Raw genomic sequence first — 9,329 nt, 5'->3', positions numbered from 1 at the left:
TATTGCTTGTTAGGTCTTTCCTGAGACAATGCATATGCTTTCGCTTGCAAAACATTTGGTTTCCTTATGGGGTCTTTGAATCCACCCATTGCTTAACATTGGTTGACTTCATAGTCACTCTCATTTCTGTGCTTCTATTTCGTCATTGAGTGCCAGCTTCACCGCCTCTTCATGTGTTTGTCCGTCATCAGACCGTGGCCCAAGTACTGCTTCTTTTTGGCACCCAGTGCCCTTTTACTGCTTTCTTGCTTACAAAGGTACATTTTAAAAATGTTATTTGTAGGACTCCATAAGATTGCACGTGTTTTCAGGTGACCCTTCCACCCCTGCTCCACGTTGATGTTCTGTTGTTGATGCTTGTCCCATTGTTGCACTGTACTTTTTATCTCTGTCATCGTTGCTTTATCGTTATACCTTGCCCAGTTGTTGTAGTTCTGTTGTTTCTTGCCCCATCATTTCTGCCCTGTCGTTGTTGCACCATTGTTGCTTGCCCTGTTGTTGTTTGCTCCACCCCTACGTTATTGATTGCACTGTAACCCCTGCCCTCCTTCTGCTTCCTTACCCTGCCCCTGCGTTCTTGTTTGCCCCCGCCTCCTCCTGCATTCTTGGTTGTCCACCCCATACCTGACAACTTACAGTGTCACTATGTCTTACATGCTATTGACTCTTTTCACATGGTCACACAGTGAGGAGCCAATATCACATGATGGTAGACAATGTCATTTGGAAACACCAACAGACTGAGTTTCTAATTCACACTGTGTGGAGGCAGAGCACAGCTGATGTCCTGGAAAGGCTTTTGGACATCAGTAGCATGATTTGAAGCCTCGTTTTTTAGGGGGCTTAGACTTTCTCATAGGCAGTTACCTGCACAAAGCCCTGCCCCCTCCAAATGGCCATGGACCCTCAGAAGTACTTTCATGGTTGGAAAGTTAATGGACTCAAGGTTATGTGCCCTCCCCAGGCCTCAAACCCTCCTGGTTACCTTCTCCCACACAGTGATTTTTTTCTGGTGGTTATCAGGGCTGCACCCCCTCCTGCTTTGTTGCTTACCCTGTGCCCTCCTGACAGGAACAACAAAGCAAAGCCTAGGCAAGACCTATTAGCTGTACCAGTGCTTTTTTTTTTGTATTGCTAGGACATCCACTCATAGGCTTAGGGTTGTTTTAGCTTGTGAATTATCTTTTGTCAAGTGGACATTATCAGGAAACAATCGACATCTGGGGCCATATCAAGAAGGTTATGTTCACGTCAGGCAGAGATGTGTGTCTTTTTTAGATTTTGCCTACAGCATGCAGACACTGTCAGCAAAAGCACATGTAATTTTAAAAAAAGCTTTAAAACAGACTTAGAGCACATCCATTACTTACCGATATTTACCATTGGTTGGCTTCCACTTCACTCTGGTTTTGTTGCTTCTTACTGGTCACACCTCCTGCTTCCTGCCGGCTGCTCACTTCCTCCTGCATTTTTCCATGACTTCTGTCCCTGCCTGGAACATGGACCCAGCACAGCTTCCTATTTGCAGCCAGTGTTCTTCCACTGGCCACGTACTGTACAGTCCTTTTTTTCATTTAGTTTCATTTTTCACATTTTTTCACCTTTTAACCCACCATCATCCCCTCCCGTTAGTTCCTCCCATCTCATTGTCCGTTCCCCCCATTGCATCGTTCGTTCCCACTGACCGTTTTCTCCCACCCCTTTGTTTTTCCTCCCACCCTCTGTTTCACCCCATGCTGTCCATTTTGATTCCACTCGACCTTCTCCCTCATGTTGATTAACCCCTGCCACACCCTTCCGCTTCAACCCCTCACACACACCCAATACCCCACCCCCCCCGCCCTACAGTTTTTAGGTTGAGCACGCAAGCGCTCTGGCCTGTTGCCCAAGCCCACCGCACACCCATCACTATCACTCGTTCGTGGGCTTGCCTTTCAAAAATGCTTTGTTATCATTGGTAAATGCTTTTATGTTTGTCCCTCCTAGGGGCTGTTTTGTTACCGCTTTGGTCATCGACCCTGTTACATTGATAATTGTACATTTGCTGATACATTTGACTGCGAGCAAACCTCTTTCTCCTTTTGTGTCTCACTTTCGTGCTCATGCTCATGGCGGCCGTGGCACTTTGAATCATCACACTTATGTCAACTGTTTTACTTTTCATTTTCAATTTATGTGTCAAGAAAGGTCCCATTAGGAATTTACAACGCCAATTGCTCTAACTCGAGAAAACGCGAGACCCATTGCGTTGAAAATGCTTGTTACAAGTGGTGCACAGCAGCACGCACTCGCAAAGGCAAAACCTATTGGCTTTGCCAATGATTGTTTATAGAGTTGTAGTTTCTGAAGTGCGCATGCTTAAGTCGCAGTTTCTCTGAGTTAATGTATGCGCTGCAATGAGCACAGCTCGGAAACAGAGGGAAGCAGCAACTGCTCACTCTTCCGCTGTGCGCTTTCAGCAGCACGGGCTCTATGTCAGAGACATTCCGAGTTAGGTGTGCGTCCTCCACATGTGTATAAACATACGTGCACGATTATGCCCTGCGCATATGCACACCTTCACTATTTCGGCTCCTGTCGCTCTGTGGGCGAAAAGCAGAGTCTGAACTAGGGCTTGCCTCAGACTTACTTGCGACCATCGCGGCCGAACCTGCCTCTCTGGGCACCTGTTTGAAAAGTCCCACAATGTCCCGTTAAGCCTCCAGCCTCTTGCCCGCGGTATGCGCTAATGAGTGGAATTCTTTCTGGGAGCGACGAGCTGATAACAGCTCACTTTTTTCCGGCTTACCTACTCGGAGGGCGGCAGGCTTCAAAGTGACTGCTGGGTGACCCGATAAGGAGCTGGGCCCGGTGTGTGCTGAAGAGGGAGGGAGTCTGTGTGCTCACGCCGCCCCCTTCCTGGGCTATTTCCTTATTCGCTTATCAACAGCGGCGGCTCCTGGAGCCACGAACTGCCTTCCCTTATCTAGGACACCTCACCTGCACTTCCTGTCGTGAGGTCTTGTCAGGTCGGGTTGGGGCGGCGGTGCCAGGATGTCGAGTGCTTCCGGTCTGCCCGCCATCCTCGGCACCACCTGCCCTCTCGGTCTCCGGGGTTAGACCATTCGGCATCCACCCAACTCTGACGGCCCTCATAGTCGCATTTACTCTTTTTGTCCCTCTGTCTTCAGCGGCAGAGGTTGCGTAGCTGCTCTCCGTGGTCTTTCCCTGGAAAGTCATTTTATGATGTTACTTCCGAATCTCCTTTTCTGTTCTATCCAGCCTCGACTCAGGACCCCAGCCCAAGCCGTTCTTTCATCGAAAAATGCTGCCCTTGGGTATGAATCCTCGCCCCCTTGCTCACATTCCTGCTCCTCCTGGGACCCGAGTTAAACAGGTCCCCAATGGCGTTGCCAGACTTTGTAGTGCCCAGTCCCCGTTTATTCCTCAGAAGGAGTGAACTCCTGCTCTGTTGCCACCCCACCCTCTGAGGTCTCCAGAGCTGGACGCGCAGTACTCCTGGCCCTCCAGTGCACCAGATGAGAGAGGTCTCCAGAGCTGTGCGTGAAGTACTCCTGGCCTCCAGAATCGTACACAATGCCCCTGATGAGGTCTGCAGTTCTAGACACGGTACTAATGGCCTCCAGGACCATTCTGAGTGCACTCTGAGGTCCCCCGAACCGCTCACACACTACTCACGGCTTCTAGGACTGTAAACAATGCTGAGGACTCATGATATGGCCACATTACACCAAATGTGACTTCCAGGTTCCATGGCCTGCCCTTCCCATCGACAAATGGACTACCATTGAGATCCAATGAACTCCAGTTGATTGCGGCTTCCACTGCAAAATCAGACACGCGCCCATAAACCACCTTGCTGCCGCTGTAGAGCTCTGCCCCTAGCATCACACGGAGAAGGTGGATCATATCTGCTTTCTGGTGTACCGCACCTAAAGTATAATCTAGTGTGGTATTGGAACCCCCCTCCTCCTCCTTCACTTTCGGGTTTTGATACCCTTGCACTTTAATGCACCACTTCTGGGCAGCGCCTCTGGTCGAGATGCTGATCCCATAAAAGGATACAAACTTGGCCACAACTTGCAGAGTTTTTTGTAGCCTAAACTGACCAGCCAGGTTGGGTGCTAAATTCTGAGATGCAACCCTTAGATGATGGGAATAAAGTTCTCGAGGTTAGAGGCTCATTTCAGCTTCAGAGCTTCAAGTTTCTGCACTAACACGAGTTTTCACACCAGTTTCACAGACAGGGTCCTAGTTGCTACCTCTATGTTCCTTTCAGATCAACTCGCTATCCTTTCTTGGTGGAATACAGGTCTGAAATTAAAACATTTTCCTTGCTTTCTTGTGGTTCCCGGTCCAGACCTCTTTTCACTCAGGCACTCCATGTCTGGCTCCTGGCCACTTTTGCTCAATCTCAGAAGGTTCTGGAATGGCAACCTTCGTCCAATTTCCTGAAAGGACAAGATCACAGAAGGACAACAGTTCGCAATAGATATCCAGTAACTAAAAGACTGGGGGCACAGGGGTGTAGCTTGGTCAGTAAGATTGGAGGGGGGGGGGGGGGGGGGGGTTGAGCTTCAGATTGTCCGACAGTCTGGCAAATCATGTTTCAAAACATTATATGACAAGCAGGGTAAATGACAGGGTCCTACTGGGCAAAGGGGCCGAAGAGGGATGCGGATTGATAGGAGGAATAAGAGGGAAAAACAATATTTTGTGAAATAACCAATATTTATTTAGAACTTTCAAAACAGAGAGGGTGAGAGTGTGTGTGTCTCTTTGTCTGTGTGAATGAAAACATTCCTGGTGAAATCCGACTGACATCTCAAAACACCCAACTGAAAGCACCTGTACCCAACTATTTCTCAGAAAATACATATATTAGGGGGGTGTAACACCGCAAACACCCCCTTAAGATACGCCCCTGCAGGTGCAGTTGATGTGATATCACGTACCCTGTCACTCCTGTTGTTATAATCATGACACCTTGTCCCACCCTTTGCCACTCAATAGCCTCCTATTTGCTGAGGACAAGCTATGGAAATACCCGAGGAGATACTACAGAAAGCAAACAGGCATCTCGGCGCCTTGTTTCCTTTCTGTTCCTGCCACTGGCGAGGGCAGGGTTTTCAAGGGCAGACCCAGGAATACGGAAGGGCAGGCCAGGTAAGCAGCACTTACTACTCCTGGCTCCCCCTCATTGATGCTCCGGTCACTCACCCATCCCTGTGGGAATGTAACATGCTTGGTGACGCAAGCGCCAAGACGACACACATGGCCAAAGCCTGCAGCATGGATTAGCTCCATGGCCTGCGGTTGGATTTCCAGTTGTCCAGGGGGACCAAGGTCTAGCTCTGCGGAATGCACACCCCGGAACATGTCTACTTAAACGTTTGAGTTGTGGGGTAGAAAGGGCGAGAAGCATAACATTTTATACCAATGTCTACATTTCTCAGCAGGATGCAGCCAGGCCCCTAATCCAGCTCAATTTTTAAAAACACAACTTTGAATGCATTTGCAGGCAGAAAGTGTTTTGACAACTGGTTTTCGTTAAGTGCGCGGTGAGATGGGTGAATGGCACAGGCCTTAACGGTACCCTATATGTCTGTTTTCATTTAGCACAGACAGGCTCCTAGTTAGAACTACATTTCTGGCCTGAGATCAGGAAAAACAGTATTTTGTATAGCAGATTTTACTTCGGATTTACACCGTGTGGAGTGATTAGGGGACTTTGCCCTGGTGTTGTACGCTACGGATCAAACTATTCATTACTCGAGTAGCTATGTCAACTGCGATGTAACATCAAGCACGACTCAAGGCGCTGAGACTCGGCTGTGCGTTCTGCATGGAGAGGTAAGTGGGTTGGAGTGCTGGAAAGCAAGGGACTTGTGTATTTCTGGAATAACAGTAATTAGCGGCAAACTAACGAGTGGCTACTCAAATTGTATGCTTGGTAGACACAGTGTGCATAGCAAGATCCCGGTGGCCCTAATGTAAGCCAAGAACACGGGTCCGTCTACCTCAGGTTGTGTAGTAAAAGTGTGCCAACATTAGGGGTCGGTGTCTCCTGCTCACCTCTGTGCACAGGTGCCATTACACCCGCATGACCTCACTGCCTGCTGCAGAGCATGGAGAATTAATTTAGAGGTCAAATGTCAAAGATTACAAGTGCAAAGTGCTGTACTGCAATTTAGCTTTAGGTGGCCCTTGTGAGTTTTGGACAAGCAATGTTGGCAATTTTCCCCAGGAGTCATCCTAATTAGTACATATCACATTTTTTGCTGCTAAAAAGTTATGCTGATAGACATCGGCTACAGAATGCTCCCTCTTGGTCACCAAGATGGCGTCTTGGATCAATAAAGAGTAGGAGAATGCAAACAAGCATTGGCAAAGCCAATAGGTCTCGCCTATGAAAAGTTATCGGCTTTGCCAATATGTTTTAGACATGTTGTTCGCAAGCATGGCTACTGTTCAGCATGGCTGAAAGTTAGTGGCATAGAGGAGAGTGGTCTGAAGTGTCCAAGAGTGGAATGGGAAGGAGGGGAGTACAGTGTTGTAGAGTTGTGTGTCAGAGTGTTGTGTATTGGAGTGGCATAGTGTGGAGTCACATAGAGTGGCATACACTGTAGTAGCATAGCTTAGAGTTGACTGGCGTAGAGTGCATTGGCATAGAGTGTTGCAGAGAATAGAGATGCAGAGTGCAGTGGTATTCATGTCAGTGTTGTACAATGCAGCATCGTGAAATGCAGTGGCATAGATTAGAGTAATGCCCAGTAGAGTGGCACAAAGTGGAGTGGTGCAGAGTAGAGAGGCACAGATTGGAGTGTCGCAGAGTAAAGTGGTGCAGACTAGAGTTCAGTGGCGTAGAGTAGTGTGGTGTAGAGTGGTGCAGAGTGGAGTGCCGTAGTTGAGCGATGCAGAGTGGTGCAGAGTAGAGTATAGTGCCACAGAGCACAGTGGCATACAGTGGCACAGATTTGAGTAGTGCAGAGTACAGTGGTATAGATTTCAGTGGCGGACAGTGCAGTGTTGCAGTGTAGCGTCAGAGTGCTGTGGTGTAGAGTGCAATAGGGAGCAGTGATGTATAGTGGAGTATGCACAGTAGAGTGCAGTGACATAGAGTTGAGTGACAGAGTGCAGTTGTGTAGAGTGCATTGGTGTAGGGTGCAGTGGTTAAGAGTAGAGTGGAGTAGAGTGCAGTGGCATAGAGTGGAGTGGCCCAGAGTAAATAAGAGTGGTGTAGAGTAGATTGTTTCAGAGTAGAGTGAAGTGGCGTAGAGTTGAGTGGTGCAGGGTAGAGTGCAGATGCGTATAGTGGCTTAGTGTAGTAGCGTAGATTAAAGTGGTGGGGTGGCATAGAGTGCAGTGATGCAGAATAGATTAGAGTGGCATACAGTGGATTGGTGTAGAGTGCAGGGGTATAGAGTTCAGTGTTGTAGAGTAATGTAGAGTACAGTGGAGTAGAGTGGAGTTGTGCAGAGTAGATTGGTGTGGCCTAGACTGGAGAGGTGTAGAGTGCAGTGGTGAAGATTGCATTGGTGTAGAGTAGAGTGGCAAACAGTACACTGGCATAGAGTAGAGTGGTACTTGGTAGAGTAGAGAGGAGTAGCGTGAAGTGGCATAGAGTTCAGTAGCATAGAGTGGAGGTGTGCAGGGTGCAGTGGCATAGAGTGGAATATTCATGGTGTGGTAGCACAATGCATTACAGACAACACGTTTTCAATTGAAATGGCCATTACATTTGCACAGACCTACAGTTTTTCTAATAAAACTATACAGTGCACAGAGGAAAATGTGTGGAAATTGAATCACCTAGTTTAATGATTCGGTTTGATCAGATAAAAATATTTGTTTCCAACGCACTCCCACATTCCAGAAATAACAAAAAAAAAATTGATTCATTTATGTGTTCATAAATTTAAGATTCTGAAATACTTACTTACTTTATTTAAACATTGTTGTGTGGTAGAAAAAGGCTCTTTCCTACCCACAGTATCCAGCAAGATTGTTGCATAAATCTTCTCACTTTGAAGTCAGAGAAAAAAAAGTAAGCATGCTCCCTTGGAAGACAGTGCCTGAAATGTTACCTTGTACCCAGTGGCATAACACTAGCCGCCGCAGCCCTTGCGGTGCGGGGGGCCCACTCAGCAAAAGTGGTAGGTGGTGGGCTGGGGAGAGTGTCCCCCTCCAGGGAGTTTGTGGGAAGGGCTCAAGTTCTGTTACACCACTACTCTGTCTGAAAGGACAGCAAATGTGATAAGATAAGAAAAAGATTTAAAGACCTAGTAACAGAAAGAGAGTTCATAGAAGGATACAGAACACATAGCTTAGGGAAGAGGTGGGAGAAATTGAACCTGGAAAGACTAAAGCAAACAAAGCCAGAAAGTGTGCTATCTCGTAGGCTGCGACCTAAAAAAGATGACTGTCAAGAAAACAAAGCAAAACAGCCAATAGATCAAAACAGCCACCTGCTAAGATTCCTAATTCAGTTTGGAGACAGCAGTAGACATCAGCCAACTCTTGCTGTCAAGGACCACACATTGAGTCATACACACAGATTTCCTTGAAAATCTAAGTCAATGTCTCTCATCCTCCTTCTCCTTGTGTTCCTCGAAGATGTATTTTAAAGATAGAAACTGTTAACTGCTTACACCAGCAAGCAGTTATCTGTTAAGGCGTGAGAAATGTTTTCACCATCATAATTTAGTGGCAAGCCTGACTTCTTGCCCTGCCTTCATCAAGCTTATAAATTATCTTGGTTTACTTCCCATTTGCCCATGCAAACTTTTTCTTTGCGGTGTGAGATACTTTTCACTGCATTAGAAGAAAATTTCCTCTCTAATCCATCTCAGCTGTGCTATAAAATATTCACAGACTTTTCCATCCAGTTTACCTTCAGCACCGTTTTTGCCAAGTATAGCTTATGCAGAATAAAAGGATATATGCCATCTAAATTGTTGCAAAAATCATTATTTTCGTGCAAATGTGGCAAAGTGTTAAACTGCAAGATTGACCAAAGACCTTTGCAAAGATTGCCCCCCCCAAAAAAACTTAACTACTTTGTACCCCCAGTGTCCATCTCCTAGCCCATTTCATTCGGGCAGATTCAGTTGAATGCTTTCATCCACTCTGCCAATTTTGCCACTACCCTTCTGATAACTTTATGTAGCTTTAGGGCTTTATCACCATGCTGCAGTCAAGCACTCTGCGGAAGACCCCATATTGATAGTCCCCTGTATTAGAGAAGTGGACTTCCAAACTGGACTGGAGTTTCTAGAGCTACAGGTCAGCAGCCACAGTGTTACACTTTGCACTCACAGGGGATCTGT

Source organism: Pleurodeles waltl, chromosome 3_1 (genome assembly GCF_031143425.1).
Source record: "Pleurodeles waltl isolate 20211129_DDA chromosome 3_1, aPleWal1.hap1.20221129, whole genome shotgun sequence".
Taxonomy (NCBI): domain Eukaryota; kingdom Metazoa; phylum Chordata; class Amphibia; order Caudata; family Salamandridae; genus Pleurodeles; species Pleurodeles waltl.
Note: the sequence above shows the minus strand (reverse complement) of the source record.